Source organism: Thalassophryne amazonica, chromosome 20 (assembly GCF_902500255.1).
Source record: "Thalassophryne amazonica chromosome 20, fThaAma1.1, whole genome shotgun sequence".
Classification (NCBI taxonomy): Eukaryota; Metazoa; Chordata; class Actinopteri; order Batrachoidiformes; family Batrachoididae; genus Thalassophryne; species Thalassophryne amazonica.
Genome location: NC_047122.1, coordinates 26,051,018 through 26,075,644, shown reverse-complemented (window position 1 = coordinate 26,075,644; position 24,627 = coordinate 26,051,018). Strand labels below are relative to the sequence as shown.

The 24,627-nt window shown below is 41.1% G+C and overlaps 1 long non-coding RNA gene across 3 annotated transcripts in view; it reads right to left on the bottom strand.

The window, feature by feature from the left end:
• Positions 1–24,344, bottom strand: part of LOC117501846 — a 34,598-nt gene extending 10,254 nt beyond the window's left edge. The window contains exons 1-3 of one of the 3 annotated variants that reach the window (XR_004558104.1): positions 24,298–24,344; positions 24,109–24,207; positions 16,875–16,886 (exon numbers count right to left, since the gene is read on the bottom strand). This is a non-coding gene — a long non-coding RNA (uncharacterized LOC117501846). Of the gene's footprint in view, positions 1–16,874; positions 16,887–23,858; positions 23,970–24,102; positions 24,208–24,297 lie in introns of those variants that run through there. The other 2 variants (XR_004558103.1, XR_004558102.1) reach the window with 2 other exon arrangements.
• Positions 24,345–24,627: the final 283 nt, after the last annotated feature.

The following is a 24,627-nucleotide window of genomic DNA, read 5'->3' as shown; positions in this document are numbered from 1 at the left end:
CTGATATAGCGGCCAATTTCTGGCTTATTAAATGTTTTTTTTTTTGTTGTTTTTTTTTTAATTGTCTTAGATCCTCAATATTAGACTCAAATGAAAGCTCTGCTCATCCTGAGTTCAGGTAGGGAGTCTAAATTTGCAACTTACACATATATCATTAGATGTCTTTCTATCATTAGATGGCCTTTATACAGCTCAGATCTGAACTCTCAGCATAAATGATGGAGAGGATAAATGTCTTCATAACCGCTCTGACTTTGTTTTAATTCCAGACTCACCCACTCATCACAGGCGCTGTATTGTCTCTGAATTGATCTTCACCTTCTTTTTCACATGTCCATAAAAACCTGAGGTGTGGTCACTGCCAGTGATCACATGAAGAGTTATGATGATATCTGCAACCTCTTTTGAGAGCGCGGTAGTTGATTAATGCATATTTGCGTTTAATCAGCAGATCACCTCTGACTTGCTGTGAGACAGGTCCTGTACTTACTGGTTCTCACATTTGCATTGGCAGAGAGCAGCATTGCATCTGTTTCTTGGTGTCTAAACATAAAGACCTGGAACCCATTAGCCAAGCCAGTGCTCAGGGCCCCTTCACCCATACTGCGAATTTTGTCGATTTGTGTACAACTCCAGGGCAACACATGGCGTTAGAGTCGAAGTGAGCACACCATGAAACATCGTGCCGACAGGCAGGTATGCACGACGCCGGTGCAATGGTTGCTGCAGCAGCACGCATTGTGTTCGATGGGATCAGCTGCACCACATCACACTGCTGATGTGGAGGAAAATGAATTTAAAAAACAGCTGTGTAATTAGGGAATATCACTGGGTTGTTAGAAATAATACATAAAGGGGGGCGCAATACAGAAACCCCTCCATTAAACAACCCTGTTTAAACAAAAAAACACCATTCATGTGATTTGAACCTGTGCATCCTGATTACCAGATGGAAACATTAACATGACACTACAACCATTGTCTTGTAATAGAAGCTTGAAATGCCTCAAATGAACAAGCAGACAAACATATTTTCTAAAAAAAAAGAAGAAAAGTGCTGTGATAATGTGTATATGATGTGTATATGATGTCACCCAGCACATGACCCACTTGTCTTTTCAGCTGTTGCTTTACAAGGTTCTGTAGTCTGACCTTGTTTCTGGAAGTAATCATGAGTTGGCTGAACTCAGTGGCACCTGCCTTCGGGCTTGGGGAAAACATCTGGGCCTTTTGGATGTTTTGATACCTGTCTCATCAGTCTCGATGCTGAAGGGAAGGTCATATTTGTTTCATTACTTGTAGTTCAGTGTGAAGGTTTTGGACTGACAGCCAGGATCAGGACTAACCCACACAGATGTAGAAGTGTAGGTATTTGCCGGTTCCATGACAGTGGTTGGAGAAGATCTGGTTTGCTCAAACATTTATGTTTCCATCACGTCAAAAAGACAGTGTAATTCAAACTGACTTGTTTATTTCTAGTGTTATTGGATATTTACATCTATCTGAAAAGGAAAATGTATCTGATAAGCAGTTACTGAGCATCACAAGAGGTCATGTGACAGCTGGTTGTGGTTTTGTGTGTTACATGAGTCATCTGGTGGCAATCACCTACACGGTGTTGCCATCTCTGCATTTGTGTTGGGTGAGGGGGGTTGTACTTACACATCGCTTTGCTGGTCCTGCCATAGTCTGCCATCAATACTCTGATGACCTGTGACACTGAACATCACAAACACAATTCAAAAAGTATTATGAACTGACTGATAGTGCCCTCTTCAGGTGGAACGGTTGTAACAGTTTAATGTAACAGTCTTGGGCTGAGAACCACTTTTGGACAGAATGTTGGGTACCTGGAGAGAAGTGACAGTCTGATTATCTTTAAATGTTCTTAACTTAAATAGCTTCAAATATGTTTGCACTTGAAATCTGCTTGAGATGTGTCTGTAGGCTTGGCAAGAAAAAAACTCTCATGTATGGAAAACAGATCAGTTGATTACCCTAATTTCTGGACGATTGAGCGCACCTGAATATAAGCTGCACCCACTAACTTAAAAAAAAAAATGTACATACAGTAAATAGGCTTGAGAGAAAAGAAGGACACAAGTTGTCAAAAGGGGTCATCAAAGGGTCAGCTATAAAAAGTGTTATGATTTATGGACTGGGGTCATCAAAGGGTCCAAAAAAAAACATAAAAATGCCATGATTTATGACCCCCTCCCCCTCCCAAAGTCTCACCTCCCTCCCCCCAAGCCCCACCTCCAAACCCCGCCCCCAGGCCCCACCTCCCCTGCCCCTCCCACCTGTATCTAATATTTTAATATCCTTTCATATTTTTGAATTCCTGAATTAAATTAATTCAATTAATTCAATTAAATCCTGAACAATAACCATAAAAATAAACCATAAAAAATAACCATATCTTTAATGTAATTATAGGAGGATTTCTTGAATGTAGTAATTAAAGAAATATTGAATTATGATATAATTAAATGTGAATATCTAAAACAGTCACCAGCATCTAATATTTTAATATCTTTTATATATTTTTTTAATTCCTGAATTAAAGAACAATTTAAGAAAAGTAATTGTATCTTTAATGTAATGGGAGGATTTCTTTAATGTAGTAATTAAAGAAATATTGACTTATGACATAATTCAACATAAATATCTAAAACAGAGCCACCAGCATCTAATATTTTAATAGCCATTTATATATTTTTTTAATTACTGAATTAAAGAACAATAAAAAATAACTGTATCTTTCATGTAATTATGGGAGGATTTCTTTAATTTAGTAATTATGATATCATTAAATGTGAATATCTAAAACAGAGTCACCAGCATCTAATATCTTATTACCCTTTAATATTTTTTAATTCCTGAATTAAAGAACAATTTTAAAAATCGTATCTTTAATGTAATTATGGGAGGATTTCTTTTATACAATAAGGAGGGTTAATTTTTTTGCAGCACATCCAAGCACTGCTGAAGGCCGAATGCCTTTAAGTTGCACACAGAGTGGCCCATTTTGAATATTTATTCAGTTTTCAATTTATTTTCATTTATATAGCGCCAAATCACAACAGAGTTGCTTCAAAGCACTTCACACAGGTAAGGTCTAACCTTACCAACCCCCAGAGCAACACTGGTAAGGAAAAACTCCCTCTGAGGAAGAAACCCCAAGCAGACCAGACTCAAAGGGGTGACCCTCTGCTTGGGCCATACAAACATAAATTACAAAAAATTCACAGAACAATTCACAGATGAATATACAAGAAATGCTATTGGCGCATAGGACAGGAGGATCGCCAACACGAATACAACTCCCATCTCTGGATGGAGCTGCACCTTAAACAGAGAAAAAACAGAATCAGGCATTAGAAAGACAAAAAATACTGTATAATTTGCCAGCATTAAACAACAAGAAAAACAGAGAAATACTAAGGTGATTGCCGGCCACTAGCCCTAAACTTCACTAAAAGACCCAGAATTTAGGTAAAGTTGAGGCCGCAGCCCGCTCCAATTACTAATAAATGAATTAAAAGAGTAAAAAGTGTAAAACAAAACTGTACCAGTATGCTAGCCATATGAAAGGGAAAATAAGTGCGTCTTAAGTCTAGACTTGAAAATCTCCACAGAATCTAACTGTTTTATTGATGCAGGGAGATCATTCTACAGAACAGGGGCATGATAAGAGAAAGCTCTTTGACCCGCAGACTTCTTATTCACCTTAGGGACACAAAGTAGTCCTGAGAACGTAAAGCCCGGGCCGGTACGTAAGGTTTAATTAGGTCAGCTAGGTAGGGAGGTGCCAGCCCATGAATAATTTTATAGGTTAGTAGCAGAACCTTAAAATCTGATCTTACTGGGACAGGAAGCCAGTGAAGGGATGCCCTTTATGAAGTAATTATAATCATTGTTAAAATAAGTCTTTTTTGAAGTAATTAAAGAAATAGCCTTTAGTTTCATTGTAAAGTAACGTCGTTGACTCTTACAGAACTTTGTCAGTGAAACAAGAGCCTGGGTGGATCTTCAAAGTGTGTGTATGTGTGTGTGTGTGTGTGTGTGTCATGCTGAATGTCACAGCATGGAAGGTGGATGATGGCGTTCACGCGAGCTGTGAAAACACCGTTACTCAAGGTGAATATTTTTAAGAGGGGCAATTTCATTGAGAAAATATACGTGTCCAGCTGAGGCCTCGGACCCGTTCATGGTGGCCCATATCTGGTTGCCGGGGGTGTCACGGTAAATTTCCTGATTGATGATGATGGTGTCTCCAGCTGCGTGTAATAACCTCAATTCCCCTGTGGCGAGTCTGCTCAAAGGCAAGGTTTAAAAGTCTCTCTTCAAATCCCCCACTGACATGAAGCAGTCGACATGGTGGCCAAACACCGATCATCCCAGCCAGAAAAATCATGACTGTCTGGAACCGTTAAATGAATACTTTTACACCTGACACTTTGACCGACTCATGACAAAACTGGACCCCACAGTTCATCCCAGTGGTCTTAAAACTGCTGGCGCAGCGATTCATCAATCCTTCAGTGCAGAGGGTGCAGGGTGTTGTGGAAAACATTCAGCCATGGGCAATTGTGTGATGAACTTGTTTCAAAACCTGAGGGAAGTGTATGTTATACGTGGACTATCGTATATGCTGGAAAAAAAAAATCATCATCCGGAGACTGGACAATCCTGTCAACCTGCCTTCATGCGTTATGGAACACATTTTTGATGTCATCAGACATCACGGTGAGCCTGGAGTCTGAGGGGAACATGTCTGCAACACAGCTCACCATTCCTCTGAAAAGTATCTGAATGATGTATTACTCAGAATCAGTGTTTCGACTACTTACAATTTTGCAAGGTTTAAGCCGCAGCATGTCTTTATATTATATATATATTATATGTATATGTCTATATATATTATATTATATTATATTATATTTATATTATATGCTTTGTTTGTGGACGTGTTTGCGTGGCATGTAAAACACCAGCAACTAATGAGGTCCCAGATTTTCCCACATGATTCAAACTAAATACTGAAATACACCGTAAATGCGAGAAGCACGTATTACTCAGAGTTTTTCAAGTTTGGACGTGAAAACATGCTTTTTTTTCTCTATGGAAGTGGAACAAATGTTTTTTTTTATTATTATTATTCATGTTTTCCTTCATGTAAGCATGGCTTTAATAAACGCGAACAAATGCTTTTTTCTTGATGTTTTTCTCTATGTAAGTGTGACTTTCATAAATGTAATAAACCACATATTCTAAACTTATACAGCCTGTGTTCTTTCCTATAATATTGCTGAAAAGGGTAAAACAAGGTTTTTTTTTTTAATAAAGTTTTTTGTGAAAAGAGTAATTTTTTTTCAACCAAGGTGTTTAAAATAGAGGTTACAGATCTCTTGAGAGGGGTCTCTGTTATGTGTCGACGCGGATTGAGGAGCGAACCTGCGTCAGACAGAACCCAGCGCTAAAAATAACCAGAAAGCGGTTCCAACAACAAAACAATTTATTTTTCACCTGTGCCTAAATAAAATGTACAAAACCAAAACCAACGTCCTTCTGGAGGAGTGACTGCTGGCACGCTCTCCAGCGCCCGCAAGGAGAGAAGTCCGGCGCTCCTGCACCCACTACCACCAGACAAACACCCCCCAGGTGGACACGACAAACTGACTCTCTGTGAAGCAAAGAAGATGTGAGGTAAGTCAGCAGTTACAACAATATCTTTCAAAAGACACACGCTATCAGCAACACATTCAGGTCTGTACTTTTTATCTTTATGCAAATGAGCAGCTTCTCACAACAAGTGGAGGATCACTTATCCTGCACGCCACAGCAGTGAGAAGCAAGCTGCACAATTCTCATCACAATTCAAGTATACTATGTAACAAAACACCAAGTTACTATCAACAATTAGTCAAATACTTAATTACCTTTACTGTGTGCTGACAGCATGTGTCCTCACCCTTCCTTGCTTCACAGGCTTAATGTGTCAAACCCAGGTGCGGTCCTCAGCGTCTCACAAACGAACATCACAAGGTCGAGTTCCCGGCAGTTCTGCTTGAATCACACATGCCTTAAAAGCAGAACGCCATCCAATTATCTGCTTCAGCTGAAAGTCTTTAAGGTTGCATGTGAGCACCAGTCACAGGTGCTTCACATGATGTTGATGAGGGTGAGGATTCTTCAGCCAGCACCTTCTCCACAGACAAATCAGTTTCCATGCCACCTGAGGAGCAAAGAAAAGAAAAGAACACCAAAACATCCAGCCACACCCCCCAACACACAACAGTCTCCTCATCATATCTTTAAAGTTTGCATACTTTAAAACAGTTACGAGGTCTGTCCGAAAAGTAACGGACCTTTTTATTTTTTGCAAAAACTATATGGATTTGATTCATGTGCGCTTGCATCAGACAAGCTTGAACCTCCGTGCGCATGCGTGAGTTTTTTCACGCCTGTCGGTTGCGTCATTCGCCTGTGGGCACGCCTTGTGGGAGGAGTCGTCCAGCCCCCTCGGCGGATTTTCATTGTCAGGAAAATGGTGGAGCGACTGCCGCTTTGCTACATCAAAATTTTTTCAGAAACTGGGAGAGACAGCCAGGTGGAAACCATTCGTAAAATTCAGATGGCTTTCGGTGAAGATCTTATGGGGATAACACAGATTAAGGAGCAGTACAACCGGATTAAAGACCGCCCACAGCGGCTGAGAGTGCCCCGCGCTCCGAGCGGCAATCGACAGGCTGAAACGACCAGATCATTTCCAAAGTGAACGCTGTGTTGATCCAGGACGTCGTCTGACTACCAGACAAATAGCAGAAGAGGTGGACATAGCACTTTTTCGGCACATTCCACTGTTACAGGAGTGTTTTGTCATGGAAAGAGGAGCGGAGGAATTCGCGTGTCGGGACGGAGCCGCATGGCGCGGGACAAAAAGCAACGCCATGATGAAGCCTCACAGGACATGTTGTGGCATGTGCAGCTTGTCCACAATTTCTCGGATAGTCACATGACTGAAAAGCCACCGAAAGCCATCTGAATCTTCCAACTGGTGCAAGAGCTGGGCATGTCAGGGCATGTCCTGTGAGGCTTCATCACGGAGGTGCTGTTGCTGCGCCATCAGCTTCGTGCCGATGAATTTTGCCGCCGCAATTTTCATGGCAAAATCTTCTTTCACAGTGGAATGTGCCGAAAAAGTGCTGATGTCCACCTCTTCCGCAATTTCTCGGATAATCACACGACGGTCCCAGATCATCACAGCATTCACTTTGGAGATGATCTGGTCATTTCAGCCTGTCAATCGCCGCTTGGAGCGCAGCGCACTCTCAGCCGCTGTGGGCGGTCTTTAATCTGGTTGTACTGCTCCTTAATCTGTGTTTTCCCCATAAGATCTTCACCGAAAGCCATCTGAATTTTACGAATGGTTTCCACCTGGCTGTCTCTCCTAGTTTCTGAAAAAATTTTGATGTAGCAAAGCGGCAGTCGCTCCACCATTTTCCTGACAATGAAAATCCGCCAAGGGGGCTGGACCACTCCTCCCACAAGGCGTGCCCACAGGCGAATGACGCAACCGACAGGCGTGAAAAAACTCACGCATGCGCACGAAGGTTCAAGCTTGTCTGATGCAAGCGCACATATTTCAAATCCATATAGTTTTTGCAAAAAATATAAAGGTCCGTTACTTTTCGGACAGACCTCGTATTAAAGGAAAGGCAAGTGCTGATCAGTGGTGCTGAATCAGAGTTCAATTTAAAAGTAATGCATTTTTAAGAGAATGGGTATTTAAAATGGAATAAAAATAATTATTTTAATTTCTCAACTATGCAGAGTAAGAATCAAATTTCCATTCCGGATGGGTCGAGGCCTGGGTTAACAACATCCACCACCGGTGCTGTTGCCCAACAGGGTGCCGGTGGAAATTGGGCTACTGCTGGGCAAAGATGAAGAAGAGTAGGAGAACAGTGGGAGAAGAGGAAAACTAAAAGGGTGGAAATGAGAGTGGGGGCTGATATGATGGAGAGGAGAAATGTAGACATATTATGTGTGCAAGAGACCAAGTGGAAAGGAAGTAAGAGCAGGAGCATTGGCGGTGGGTTCAAGTTGTTGTACCATGGTAAGGATAATAAGAGAAATGGTGTTGGGGTCATCTTAAAGGAAGAGTATGTTAAAAGTTGGAGGTTAAGTGAGTGTCTGACAAGGTGATGAATGTAAAATTGGAAATTAAAGGGGTGATGATGAATATCATCAGTGCATATGCCCCACAGGTCGTTTGTGAGATGAAGGAGAAAGATTTCCTGAGTGAGTTAGATGAGGTGGTGGAGAGTGTGCCCAAGCATGAAACAGTGGTGATAGGAGCTGACTTTAATGGGCATGTTGGTGAAGGAAACAGAGGTGATGAGGAAGTAATGGGTAGATATGGTATCAAGGAAAGGAATGTGGAAGGACAGATGGTAGTTGATTTTGCAGAAAGGATGGAAATGGCTGTGGTGAATACCTACTTCAAGAAAAGGGAGGAGCACAGGGTAACATATAAGAGTGGAGGAAGGTTCACACAGGTGGACTACATTCTTTACAGGAGATGCAAGCTAAAAGAAATCACAGACTGTAAGGTGTTGGCAGGAGAGAGTGTCGTTAGACAGCATAGGATGATTGTTTGTAGGATGACTTTTGAGGTAAAGAAGAAGAGAGTGAAAGCTCAACAAAGGATCAGATGGTGGAAGTTGAATGAAGAAGACTGTTGTGTGAAATTTAGTGAGCAGGTGAGAGAAGCACTGGATGGAGGGGAAGCAATCTTGGACAACTGGAAAAGTACTGCAGATGTGGTGAGGGAGACAGCTAGGACAGTACTTGGTGTAACATCTGGACAGTGGAAAGAAGACAAGGAGACTTGATGCTGGAATTAAGAGGTTTAGGAAAGCATAAGTAGAAAGAGGTTGCCAAAAAAAGGTTTGGGTAGTCGGAGAGATGAAGAAAGTATACAGGAGTACAAGGAGATGTGGCGTAAGGTAAAAATAGAAGTGGCAAAAGCGAAGGAAAGGGCATATTGTGAGCTGTACAAGAAGTTGAATAGTAAGGAAGGAGAAAAGGGACAGAGCTGGAAAGGATGTGCAGCAGGTTAGGGTGGTTAAAGATAAACATTGTGTGTGTTGAGAATGTGGAAGGAATATTTTGAGGCGCTGATGAATGAAGAAAATGAGTGAGAGAAAAGGCTGGATGATGTGGTGAGAGTAAGTCAGGAAGTGCAAGAATTTAGTAAGGGAGAAGTAAGGGCTTCTATGAAGAGGATGAAGAGTGGAAAGGCAGTTTGTCCAGACGACATTCCAGTGGAGGCATGGAAATGTCTAGGAGAGAGAGCAGTGGAGTTTCTAACTAGATTGTTTAATACAATCTTGGAAAGTGAAAGGATGCCTGAGGAGTGGAGATGAAGGGTGCTGGTTCCTATTTTCAAGAACAAGGGTGATGTGCAGAGCTGCAGTAACTACAGAGGCATAAAGTTGATCAGTAACAGCCTGAAGTTATGGGAAAGAGTAGTAGAAGTTAGGCTTAGAAAACAGGTGAAGATCTGTGAGCAGCAATATGGTTTCATGCCAAGAAAGAGCACTACAGATGCAATGTTTGCTCTGAGAATACTGTTGGAGAAGTACAGAGAAGGCCAGAAAGAATTACATTGTGTGTTTGTGGACTTAGAAAAAGCTTATGATAGGGTGCCAAGAGAAGAGCTGTGGTATTGTATGAGGAAGTCTGGAGTGGCAAAGAAGTATGTTAGGGTAGTGCAGGACATGAACAAGAATAGTGTGACAGCAGCGAGATGGGCAGTAGGAATGGCAGACTTATTCAAGGTGGAGGTGGGATTACACCAATGATCAGCTGAGTCCTTTCTTGTTCCAAGAGGTGACGGACAGGTTGACGGATGAGATCAGACAGGAGTCCCCATGGACTATGATGTTTGCAGATGACATTGTGATCTGTAGTGAGAGTAGAGAGCAAGCTGAGTCTCGTCTGGAGAGGTTGAGATATGCTTTGGAGAGAAGGGGAATGAAAGTTAGTAGAAGCAAGACTGAGATGCTGAGATTCTCTTTGGGAGTGACGAGAATAGACAGGATTAGGAATGAACATATCAGAGGGACAGCTCAGGTGGGATGGTTTGGAGACAAAGTCAGAGAGGCGAGATTGAGATGGTTTGGACATGTGCAGAGGAGAGACCCCAGGGTATATAGGGACAAGGATGCTGAGGATGGAGACACCAGGCAGGAGGAGAAGAGGGAGGCCAAAGAGGAGGTTTATGGATGTGCTGAGGGAGGACATGGAGGTGAATGGTGTGACAGAGGAAGATACAGAGGACAGGGTGAGATGGAAACGAATGATCTGCTGTGGCGACCCCTAACAGGAACAGCCAGAAGTCAAAGAAGAAGGTAATTTAGCACTGGTGATTTTACTTTGTGGAAAGCTACTGCCTTTTAAGATAAAGTAATGATGGATTATAGTGTTAGCTGTTCATTGGTTTCAGAAAGTATTTCTTAGTTGTATTTATGATAGAAACATCTGCACTAAGATACTGTTGCCTTTGAAAAGTATTTCAGAGTTATGTTTATAAGTATTTGCACTGATAAAATATTTTTGTTTATTATTATTTTGTGTTTTAAAGTAGCCTACACAAGTTTTGCAACTGTGTAGCTGAGTTTTGATGGCACATTTTTGGCACTTTTTATCTTTTATAACATAATGTAAAAGTGTGTACATATTGTTAAGGATTTTATATATATATATATATATGTTATCACTGTTAAACATTTGTAGCTTTGTCTTCTTTCTCATGAGAACGGTGTTGTGCTGTTTTGCACTTCACCCTGAGAACGTACGTGTTATTCAACCTTGTTTTAGCTTTGTCTTCTTTCTCATGAGAACGGAGATGTGCTGTTTTGCACCTGTCTTAATGCAATCCTGAGAATTCAATTTTGTTTTAGCACTCTGGGGTCAATCTGAACTGGGAATGAAGGACTGGATGTACTTATTGTTATAACATAACTTTGTTTTCGTAGCCGCTAACGACTGGGAGTAAAAGAACTGAAGGTTGAATTTTGACTGATTGTGATGCTTAGTGTTCCAGGCAGATGCAAAACAGCTGATAACTGCAACAGACGAACGAGATGTGCTGACCTGAAGTGTTCTTCCTTACAGCTGCACTTGACGTATGCGTTTATGTTATGGGAAGAAACTTGTCTTGCGTCATTACCCCCACCCTTAGGACAAGTTTCTTGTTTATGTGATGAGGGCGTCTCTTAATAAAAAGAGCGGAAAAGCAGGCCAGACTTTAGTGTAGCCTTGGTGTACAGCCTGGCCGCACTCCGCGCGTAATATTTGACTTTCTGTCTCACTGGTGTTTCTTGACTCTGTTTGTCTTGTTAAAGGTTTAAAAATGTTTGGAGGAGAAAATACCCAACATTGACTGGGGGCTACGTCCGGGATCTCAACAATACCGGAGGTGTCCAGCGGAGGTCGTCAAGTCCAGACGTAAATCCTTGGCCAAGGTCCGATCGATTGATCGTGTCTGCAATTGTCGACCACCGTTGGCATCGTCTGGTTGACGAGATTTTCCCGAAGAAGACAGACAGGAAGTCGAGTCAGTGAGTAGAATTTCTTTGTAAATAGTACTGAGTGAGTGGTGATCAGATCACATAAACAGTTAAATTCCGCAAGCGATGATACAGAATCGTCTGTTAATGCAAAGCAGTTAAACTCTGTAAGGAGGGTGCGGACTCCTCTGTTTATATACGCGTACCGGTAGGGGATAAAAGTGATCACATAAAACAGTTAAACTCCGTAAGCGATGATACAGAATCGTCTGTTAATGCAAAGCAGTTAAACTCTGTAAGGAGGGCGGACTCCTCTACGGTTGCGAGGGACGCAAGTAGTTAAATTCCGGAAGGAGGATACGGACTCCTCTGTTTTAATACGTAAAGGAAATCCCGGGTAGAAATACGTGCACTGTAAAAAGTAGTTAAATTTGGCAGGGACGGCGGAGTCCCCTAATGCAGGACATTAGTTAAATTTCACAGGAGGGTGAGCTCCCCTGGCATAAGAATACGCGTACGATTATTAGGAGTGTTTCTATGTGTAAATAGTGTTTTGCGCAAGTGTAAATAACTGTGTGAAAACTGTGTGTGTGTAATACTTTGGACAACGTTAGTGACAACCGTGCGTGTGGAAGCAGAGGCAAGTGATTCCGCTTCCTACGGGGAGGTGAAAGGAATCAACCACACGACGGCAAATTAATTGTCACGTCCAAAGAAAGTGTGAAAACTTCAGATTTAGAACACCCTAGGTGTGCCCCCGTCTGAAGTCCAAATTATAACAAGGGATAATAAAAAATGGGGGGTAAGACGTCTATAAATAAGGGAAATTTATCAACTGACGACTGGAAATTTATGGAAGCAAAAAATCCAAAAACAACAAAAAATTGGAGACCTGGATTAATAAACATGACTTTGACGGACGACTGAACCTGATCAGTATACAGAAGCTGAAGAAGGAGTTAGAACAGCAACATAAAGGTGATGAGAAAAAGATGCAGAAAGTAGGGGCAGATTTAGTGGCATTTTGGGAGGAAGAAGCAGAGAACAGACAGAAGGGAGCAGAGAAGCGACGATTAGAGAAAGCAAGAAAAAAGAAAGCTGTAGGTAAGGCAGAAGAAGATGTGATAATTCAGCACAGAGAACCAGAACAGCCTCAACAACCACCGCCGGCTGGACCGTCGGTGGCAAAGAGACCTTTATCTCCTCTACCAGAGGATGACGATGTATTGCCACCACAGTATGATTTGGCAGTAAAACCTAAGGTAAAAAGAGAAAAACCAGAAAAACCACAAACACGCAGTCAAGCAAAAGTGCCTACAGCCCCTCCCATGGTGGAACATAGTGATCAGGGAGGTGCCTATCCTATGATAGAAGTACCAAATCCTCGTGCAGAAACAGCAGGACAGCTACCAACCATGCTCGTTTATCGGACATGGAATGCTGATGATATCAAAGCAGCAGTCGACATGATACCATCGCCACATGTCGACATTGAGGGATTTATGCAGGATATAGAAAACATTAGAACATCTTACCACCTTAATGGACCTGAAGTCCAACAGGTGTGGATGAAAGCATGTGGCCCTAAATGGAGTCAGGTACGTGGAGACTGGAATCCTGCAGATCAACAAGGCGTACCACTGACACATGATGATCTAGTCTTGAAAACAAGAGTGGAAGCTACGATTACACGTGCAAAAGGAGTGTTAGGACCAAAGATAAATTATACTGAAATTACCAGGACAACTCAGAAAGAAGGAGAACCATGGATAGAGTTTAGATGCAGATTTGAGTGTATTTAGAGTCCATAGTGGCATATTGCCAGGAACACCAGTGTATGAAAACAAATTGGAAAATATTTCACCTGTGAAGCTGATAATGACCGATTTGATTCATGATGGCAACTCAACAGCTGTCATAACAGTAACAGGTGCCACTGAAGATGTTTTAAAATTGAGATTCACAGGTATGCCATTACATGTGTCACTTTGTAAACCATATTTGACAGAATGGCAAGAATTGGGACTGACAGTCATAACAGCTTTGTCAGCCACTGATTGGAGCAGAGTTGGACCACGAACGGAGTTCAGTCCATCAACTAAATTGTATAAAGTGCCAGTTAATGTCTCATTGGTGCTGACAGCTGGAACACAGATTGATGTGTCCACTTCACAATCCTGAGTGTTTCAGTTGAGTCCTGAAGAGGACGATCTTCTCTCTTCTGTACCATCAGGATTGTGGACAACAGGTCCTTCAGACGTAGGACTGATAAAAAAATGCACAACCTGTAGTTATAAGACCAAAAACAGAATACAGACCATGTGTAAGACAGTATCCATTGAAACCTGATGCAATTGAAGGAATCAGGCCAGTAATAGAGAATTTATTAACAGCAGGAGTAATAGTGCCATGTCCAGATTCACCATGTAACACACCCATATTTCCTGTAAAAAAAGGCTCCGCCCTCAGTGGGATGGAGAATGATTCAAGATCTGCAGGCAGTAAATGCTGCTGTAGTAAAAAGAGCTCCATGTGTACCAGATCCGCACACACTGTTAAGCTCATTGAGATTAAATTCTAGTTGTTTTTCTGTAATAGATATCAGTAATGCATTTTTTTTTTTTCCGTACCAGTACACCCAGATAGTCAATTCTGGTTTGCTTTTACCTTTAAAGGACAACGATATACATTCACCAGATTACCGCAGGGTTACGCAGAGAGCCCAACTATTTATTCTCAAGTCATGTCAGCATGTTTAGCTAATTTCGTTCCACCGGCAGATAGCCAACTATTAGTGTATGTTGATGACATTTGATTGCCTCTGACACACGAGAAAACTGCATAACTGACACAGTAGCATTATTATGTTTCTTATTTGATAATGGCCACAAAGTGAGTAAAAACAAAGTTCAGTTGTGTAGGGATAAAGTAAAATATTTAGGACATGAATTATCAGCCACAGGGCGCACAATCCTGTCTGACAGGAAGGAAGCAATTTTGCACGCTCCAAAACCACAAACCAAAAAGCAGATGATGTCATTTTTTGGACTGACTAATTACTGCAGGGCATGGATTCCCTGCTATGCAGAATTGACTAGTCCACTTTCTGATTTGATGTACAAGGATGATATTTCAATGTCAACCGTGTTGGAATGGAACAAAGATGCTGAGGAAGCTTTTGTAAAAGTAAAACAAACAGTGTCATCCACAGTTTTGGCACTACCAGATTATAGTAAACCATTCATTCAAACAGTTGATTGTAAGAATAAGTTCATGACTAGTGTTTTGGTTCAAGTGTATGGCTCAAAATTGAGGCCAGTTGCCTACTACTCATCTAAATTGGATGCAGTAGCAAGTGCTCTACCACCATGTGTACAGGCTGTTGTTGCAGCCTCTATGGCTGTTCAAAGTAGCAGTAATGTTGTTCTATTCCATCAGTTGACACTGAAAGTTCCACATGCAGTCTCTGCACTTCTGTTGCAGACAAACATGAGCCTTTTGTCCCCAGCAAGACATCTTTCGTGTATGTCCTTGCTATTATCACAACCACATCTTACGGTAGAGCGATGTACAACATTGAATCCATCCACATTGATACCCTTACCTGAGGATGGTGAGCCGCACAATTGTCTTGATGTAGCTACGGTCTGTACGAAAGCACGTCCAGACCTCCAGGACACACCCATCCCAAACAGTACAATTGTGTATGTGGATGGTTCTTCCACTAAAAACGCTTATGGACAAACACAATCTGGATATGCTGTTGTCACAAATTCAGAAGTATTGGATTCTGCTTCATTGCCATCCTCATTTTCAGCACAAGCAGCTGAATTAGTTGCTTTAACTGCAGCTTGCTATCTGTTTAAAGGTACGGCTGTATCAATTTATACAGACAGCCAGTACGCTTTCAGTACGCTGTGAAATTGCCTAACCAAATTGCTATATGCAAATGTGCGGCTCACACCAAAGGCTCTGACAGTGTTTCAAAAGGAAATGACGTTGCTGACAAAACCGCAAAGGCGGCAACAGCTCTTTCTATTTTTCTCCTATATGACACCCCTCCGGATATGACCACAAAAGAAACCCATATTGCCAAAAAAAAATATGTTTAAATGGGCAGCTATTATGAGCCATGGCGTGACGCATGTCTCATCAGGGGGTATGATATCGCAATTGCAATCTATTTTTTGTCTTTATGGGTTCGATGCATATGCAAAACAGCATTGTAGAGCATGCATGACATGTGCAAAACACAACTCACAAGGCAATTTGAGACCCCAAAGAGGTAAATTTCCAACACCACAATATCCCTTTCAAGTGATTCATATGGATTATATACAGCTGAGTAAACATGAAGGGAAGGAATTTTGTTTAGTCATAATTGATGCCTTCTCAAAATGGGTAGAATTGTTCCCTACAAAACATGCAGATGCACTTACAGTGGCTAAGGCATTGTGCAAAGACATCATTCCATGATTTGGAATACCAGAAACAGTCTATTCAGATAATGGAGCGCATTTTGTTAATACAATAGTGCAATACGTAGGAGAAGCGCTACAGGTCAATCTCAAAACTCATTGCGCTTATCATCCACACAGTGCCGGATTAGTGGAAAGGACAAAGGGCACAATAAAATAAGATTAAGGAAATGTATAGAAGAGACAAAACGAACCTGGATTGAATGTTGGACCTAGTAAAATTGTATATGAGAATAACACCAACACCATCAGGGTTAACACCATTTGAGATACTTTATGGACGACCATATCGTCTACCAATTTTGACATGGATACTAAAACAGCAGATGAGGAACAAACATTAGCAAATTTTATGAAAAAGACATTAACACAGAAAGAGATAACTTAAACACATTTACTGCCGAATAATTTTGATCTTCCACAGGACGGCCTTCCAGTAGTCTAGCCAGGAGACTGGGTGTTCATCAGAGTGATTAAGAGGAAGAACTGGTCCAGTCCTCGTTGGGAAGGTCTATACCGAGTGCTGTTAACAACACCAACTGCAGTAAAGATAGCGGAGAGATCAACGTGGATACATCACTGTAAGATACAGCGTGTGTTGGCGGCCTCCACAGTGTAAGGGGAAGTCTGGCTACAAAGGGAGTCTATTTAATTAGCAATAGATTGTCTCAATGCCAGTGAAGCAGGGAGATCCTTGCACTATTAGGTGAGGTGGTTAACAACACTGTATCCTAGCAATCATGACTGAACTACAGCAGACCCCGGAGCGGCGTGCTCAGCGCCGCCGCTGCCGGACTGTTGGTAGGGCAGCCGGTTGTGTTGTGATCTTAGTGTGTTTCGTGCTCCTCGGATTCCTGGCCTGGTGGTTGACCCAAGAATTGCAGCTCACTGTGGACCGAGCCAGAGAACAACGCAAGCAACATCAGAAGAGGTTTATTCATAATGTGAACGAGACAGATGGACACCCTCATATATACCATACTAATATGTGGTACAGATATGTTCATTTATTGGCTATGGAATTACGTTACTAATTATTATGTTTGTTCGCAAATACCTATATCCTCAACACACCCAGCTCTGACGGCTAAACCGTACCCTGCTAGGGTGACAGAATGTCTTATCATACGGATGCATAATCAAACTGTATTTCGGGGGCAGCAGTTCTCAGCAAATCTGATAAGATGTAACACCACTTGCCTCAGTGCAACCACTTATATGATAGGGATTTCAACAGAGGACGTACAAGCGTGCCCAAGTGCTGCTCCATTGACTAGACTGAAGGGAAACGCAAAAATATCATCACGTTAAATTGTCATCACAACGGCCATTCCCAATTTGCTTTTACGGGACAGGGAATAAAAATGTAGGTAAAATTAAGAAACGTCTGTGTACCCAAACGTATGTTTTATCAAATAATTTAAGCCTAACCAAAACATAATATGTGGATGGTACTTATCTTCATCACATTGGACGGGGATGTAATTATACAGGCTCCTGTCCATGGGGAACGGATGAATCATGTGCTTATGTTAGTAAGTTTTGCTACCACCTGTAAATGGTACTCCGGTGTATGATGACATCTATTGGCTTTATGGTTCCAGACTGTACATGAGTCTCCCACCAAATTGGGGTGGTGTGTGTGCACCTACCCAGGTGACTGACCATACATATGTGGTAAGACCTCCACAGAGAAGAATGGCAGCACCAGACGGAGGAGATTGATATACCCAGATGTGTTACCACATAATCACATGTGGGGCTCGGATGTACTAAAGGACCAAAAAATTGTGGTCTGTAGGAGATAAAATAGCACATTCATTGTTCCCCTGGATAGGAGTGGGAAAAAATTCATTAATGATTGAAACTCTGAATTATTGATTGGGTCTGTTCATGAATGTAACAAAAAAAATAGTAGCGGCTCAAAACACTGAAATAGATGCTTTACGTACCATGGTGATGCAAAATCGCATGGTTTTAGACTTGCTTACTGGTTCACAGGGAGGAGTTTGTGTTCTGCTGAACACAACATGCTGTACTTTCATCCCAGACTCCATTCATTCAGTGGATATGCAGGACGCATTGGAGGAGCTGAATGAACTTCGTGATGCAATGCATAAAGACACCCTAGCCGTGAACCGGTGGAATCCCTGGTCCTGGTTGACTTCAGGACCATGTTGGCAGTTACTATTGAAAATGGTGTCAAATACATTTGTACAGCGTAATCTGGCCTTCCAACAAACTATGCCAAAATATCAAGCATTGAAACAGTCAGACCTTAGTGGAGAAAACTGTAATGACTGTACTGAGAATTATGATGATATTGAAAAGCTCACAACTCCAGTTCAAGCTTGAACTGTTGACGTGATGAGTTAACACACTCTTAGCCTATGAAGCTTTAGCTGAAAAAGTAATAAGACAAGTGGTGTAGTCGAATAATACAGAAAAACGGTTCATTTATACCAGTCGGTAGGAGTGATGTATGGTGGTGGTGTGGTGATAACAGAATCTTTGATAGACTGCCACGAAATGTGTCAGGTTATTGTGCATTAATATCATTATTGTTACCCATGACCCCTGAAGACGTTACGACATATGCAGCCTCTTATTCCTGAGGATTGGCAGAAAGGCATAGCCAGACATAGAGTAAAAAGAGATTGGAAAGGAGTAGGAAATCCAACATATATTGACGCAATAGGAGTCCCCAGAGGAGTGCCTGACGAGTATAAACTGGTTGATCAAATAGCAGCTGGATTCAAATCTTCCATCTGTTGGTGGTGTTCAATTAATAAAAACGTGGACAGAATAAACTAAGTTAATAAACTAACTAACTAAGCTGGGTGATGCCTGCTATACGTTTAACAGGTGATAAACAGGTGGGAAATGTTAAGGATTTTATATATATATATATATATATATATATATGTTATCACTGTTAAACATTTGTAGCTTTGTCTTCTTTCTCATGAGAACGGTGTTGTGCTGTTTTGCACTTCACCCTGAGAACGTACGTGTTATTCAACCTTGTTTTAGCTTTGTCTTCTTTCTCATGAGAACGGAGATGTGCTGTTTTGCACCTGTCTTAATGCAATCCTGAGAATTCAATTTTGTTTTAGCACTCTGGGGTCAATCTGAACTGGGAATGAAGGACTGGATGTACTTATTGTTATAACATAACTTTGTTTTCGTAGCCGCTAACGACTGGGAGTAAAAGAACTGAAGGTTGAATTTTGACTGATTGTGATGCTTAGTGTTCCAGGCAGATGCAAAACAGCTGATAACTGCAACAGACGAACGAGATGTGCTGACCTGAAGTGTTCTTCCTTACAGCTGCACTTGACGTATGCGTTTATGTTATGGGAAGAAACTTGTCTTGCATCATTACCCCCACCCTTAGGACAAGTTTCTTGTTTATGTGATGAGGGCGTCTCTTAATAAAAAGAGCGGAAAAGCAGGCCAGACTTTAGTGTAGCCTTGGTGTACAGCCTGGCCGCACTCCGCGCGTAATATTTGACTTTCTGTCTCACTGGTGTTTCTTGACTCTGTTTGTCTTGTTAAAGGTTTAAAAATGTTTGGAGGAGAGAATACCCAACACATATGTACACTGTTTTTATTTCTGTACAGTTTTGCACATACTTAATTCTGTATTGACTTCTCGTGGCTTTACGTATACTGATTTTGGTCTGATTTCTGCACTGAAAAGAGATTTGTGACATTTTAGGGTTTTGTCTACCTTAACAAATACTTTATAAAGCATAAATGGTCTTCACTTTCATAGTTTTTACAAAAAAGTCATTGAAATTGCATGAAATCGTAATGCATTGTAGAAATGGGTTGTCATTAACATATCATGATGTATAAATGAACTGTCATGACACCATTATGACAATGTAATGAACATATTCGTTGACCTAAGGTCAGTGATAGCATTTTGATTTGTCATTATCATAACATGACATATAAACTGACAGTCATGACACCATTATGACAATGTAATGAACATATTCTTTGACCTCAGGTAAAGTGGTAGCATTTTGATTTGTCATTACCATATCATGATGTATAAACTGACTGCCATGACACAATTATAACAATGTTATGAAGGTATTCTTTGACCTCAATTAAAGTAGTAGCTTTTTGATTTGTCATTAAGATATCATGATGTATAAACTGACTGCCCTGACACAATTATAACAATGTTATGAAGGTATTCTTTGACCTCAAGTAAAGTAGTAGCTTTTTGGTTTGTCATTAACATATCATGGCATATAAATGACTGCCATGACACCATTATGACAATGTAATGATCATATTATTTGACCTGAGGTAAAGTGGTAGCTTTTTGATTTGTCATTAACATATCATGAAGTATAAACTGTCATGACACCATTATGACAATGTAATGAAGATATTATTTGACCTGAGGTAAAGTGGTAGCATTTTAATTTGTCATTAACATATCATGATGTATAAACTGACTGTCATGACACAATTTTGACAAAGTAATGAAGGTATTCTTTGACCTCAGGTAAAGTGGTAGCTTTTTTATTTGTCATTAATATATCATGATGTATAAACTGACTGTCATGACACCATTATGACAATATAATGAAGATTTTCTTTGACCTCAAGTAAAGTGGTAGCTTTATGATTTGTCATTAACATATCATGACGTATAAACTGACTGTCATGACAGCAGTATGACAATGTAATAAATATATTTTTTGACCTCAAGTAAATTCGTAGCATTTTGATTGGCCATTAACATTTCATGAAGTATCAACTGACTGTCATGAGTCATGACACAGTTATGGCAGTGTAATGAAGATATTCGAATTGGTCTGTAACCTTGTGCATGTAATTATAATAATCATTATTTCAACTTGTCATGAACACAAAGTAATTCATGGCATAATAGTGCCTACATAGTGGACTTACAAATAGTTTGTTCATTGTTTATTAAATATGAAGGAAGGTGTGGCTTGACTGCAGTGAGTGCAATGTTTTCACTTTTTGTCTGCTAACCTGACAAAGCACAGCTGATTATATTTAGAGGCAGATCCAAAATCTTTTTTTTTACATTTAAATAAACTTGTCTCAGTCTAACTTTTAAAGTGTATGATTAAAAGTATGTGACTGTGGTATCTTGACATAGAATCCAACAGTCGTCATACCATGTCGAGCCAGTGTCTTACCTTTGACAGAAAGACATGGCAGCATCTCAGTGGAAGAAACACCTTCACACCTGGAAGGTCCAGTTTGGTCAATATATATTGGGATATTGGCCTGGTCTGAAGTGTTTACTTTGGAAATTACAGTGTTTAAAGCATGCCACCTAGATATCCCATCTAGAAATAATGGACTAGGACTGCGATTATATTTTGTCAGAGGTTTGAAGATGATCAGATGCCCTTGTAGTTCTGACCATAAGCGATGCCAACTAAGATTCCAGCGGCGTTATTCACATAACCTCCAGGGCAACCGGTTACACCAGGAAGTCTAATGGAGACAGAAGAGCTTGCGGATTTATTTGACTCAACATGGGAAACCTCACCCGGCTCAGACACAGAAAGGATGAGCAGACTGATCCCTCTTTTGCTGCCACCGGCTCCTGTCTGTTTTTATTCTCACCCTTCTTAGTTGGTGGAGCAATTTGGCTGGTTAATTCTGATAACAAACGAGACTCCAACATACTAACTAGTTACGCGGCCCTTTGCGGTCGCCGCCAGCTTCTTAGAGGGACAAGTGGCGTTCAGCAACACGAGATTGAACAAAAACATAATTGTGACAGTGGTTAAGAAAAAAGCAGACACACAAAGTCCAGCTGTATTGTTTGAGCCTGCAGCAAGCCAATGTTTGGGGTACCTGACCGTTAACCTGGAAGTGCTATAGGCTCTCCCGCGCATGCACACCCGTAACTGTGAAATGGCTTATACACAGCATAACTTCACACAGATAAATTGTGTATGGTTTTGTTTTTGGCTGCAATCACTGAAGCAGTCGTGAAAAGGTTCTTATTTGTTTCGGTTCCCGGTGGAGAAGAAAAGGTGATGAGGTGGGAGACGTCATGTCTGTAAGTGTTAGCCGACACAGCTCACCAGAGTAGCTCCGGTCTCTCGCATGCAAAACCACCTCAACACGTTTGTGCTCCGGATCATGAACAAACCACAACACATGTCCACTTTCCCACCGCGTCACTTTTTATTTACATTTTCACTTTGTGTGCATGTAATTTATTTGCCCAAAAACCCATTGAAAATGCCATGGTTTGTACCCTGGAAGTAGAGAAATTACGTCATATGCATCATATTTTACCCCTTATGGTGCGTTCCAGGCAACTGGTAACTGGGAAATTTATGACTTATAATGAGTAAAAATGCATTGAAAGCTGTTTATACTGGCAATTACAACAGTCTGGACCATAGACATCCCATAACAGACAGGGAATTCAGTCACGTGACCTGGAGCGCTGAGTCACCCATCTTGAAAGGCTTGAAGCGCAGCTGCTGTCAGCCAACTGGACTGGCTATATACACCATGGGTTGTACATTTTGTGATATATGGATGCACAATATGCACCATGTAGTGCATATTGCATGATTTGAATGCGGAATTGCACCACCTGGTGTATATTACTCATGCGTATCACACAATATGCACCACCCAAGGCAGCCATATTGCCTTTTGGGATGGTGTGGGCAGTTTATGTGGAAGGAAACTTCAAAATATTGCTAGTTTGGATCAAATATTTAGCTGTGAAATTTGACTTTATCAGAAGGCTTTTTGAATTTGACCCTAGAAGAGCAGAGGAAGCCATATTGCATTTAATATTATACATTAAATTTGTGTAGATGAAGGTGGTGCAAATAGGAGTGTACTAAATGTTAATTTACATGTCAGTGGTGTACATAGCTTTTGCCTCAGTGGACAACACATGCCCCGAGCTTGTAATCACTGTCGATTCTCTGGCCGACTTCTCTGTCGTTATTTATATTTAAGACGTGAAAACTTGTGCTTTGGTCAGTTCAGGTATGTAGATTTGATTTCTGAAGTCAGATTTATCATAACTATTGATCTTTTCTCCCTACAAGGCTGGCCAAGTGGTTAATGCGCTTGGTTTCAGTTCAGAAGGTTCTGGGTTCAAATCCCACCCCTGCCACATTTCTCCATGTAATGTGGAGTTGCGTCAGGAAGGGCATCCGGCATAAAACCTGTGCCAATTCAACATGTAGATCCACCTTGGATTTGCTGTGGCGACCCCAAGTGCAAAACAAGGGAGCAGCTGAAGTGCATAGGTGAGGTTGTGTTTAAAAAAATGACACCCAACCAGGCCAGGTAAACAGTTTTGCAAGGTAAATTATGAAGGTAAAAAAAAAGTAGTCAAAATGCCCAGTTATACCCAGGACTCGAGCGTGTTAATTGTGGAAGGAGCTCTTAATTAAAAGAACTTTTAATTAAAAAAAAAAAAAAAAACTCAGGCTACTATTGGAAAACCACTTTTGGATGGAAATGTTGTCTCCTCCCCTCAAAGAGTTTGTGAAACAAAAATATATTCTGTTGCTGAAAATGGAAAGTTGAATTTTTAAGCCTGCAGAAAAGGTTTTTATTTAACATGGTTCACAAACAAAAGCTCAAAGCTAATTTCCAGAGGGGTCCACGACACGTGTCTCTCCACCTCAAAGTGCCAGTTGGGAGCTTAACTGTGATCTGAAAATGATCCCGGATCCCAATGTTCAAACCACTATGTCACCAAACTCAACCAATGTGCTGATTGTACAAAGAAGTGACACAAGAGACGTTTGATGTTTTTACTCTGTCACTTTTATTTTTGGAGAATGACTTTCTGATGACACTTGAGGGCTTTATGGTCAGACTGTCATCTGTCGGCCTTCACCTTCAGCACAGAACTCTGTGGGGATAAAAAAAAACTGTAAAAAAAATAAGAATTAAATAATAATAAAAAGCTGAATAGTTTTGCAGTCCTTGAGAAAAATGTGTGGAGCTTAATCTATATGATTGGTTCAAACTTAAAGCTGAAGCACCTTTACTGGGGTTGTAGTGATAGTCTGGGTCTCCAGAGAAGCCGACACAGGCCGCCTGCTTCCTGAATTGTTGCAGGTCCTCCTCCTTCACAGACACCTTTTTTGCTGCAAAGAAACAAACAAACAAAAAGCTTCAAGAATTTGCTGAATGCAGTCAGACTCGCCTCATTTCCCTTCTCAGTCATTTGATCATACCCATGAGGTAAAAGGAGTGGGCGGGAAACTTATCTTCTCTGACGGTTGGAAATCAAATATCTTCTCGAACTGGTGGTAGTGGATGAAGTTGATATTACTGTTGACAAGCATACAGTCACTGCAGGTCGGCAGCAACTGGAAAACCGTTTCCTGTGTTCCTGCTACAAAGTCAAAATGAAAGTTTAAAATGTGACTGTAACAGCAGGAAAACTGTCAAACAGCAACAGTCTGTGTGCCAGCTGAGTCAAACTACAAATGTGTTGTGTGGGCCGCTGAAGAGGAGGTACTGCTGGCCCACCACCACCAGATGGCGCCCTGCTTGAAGTGCGG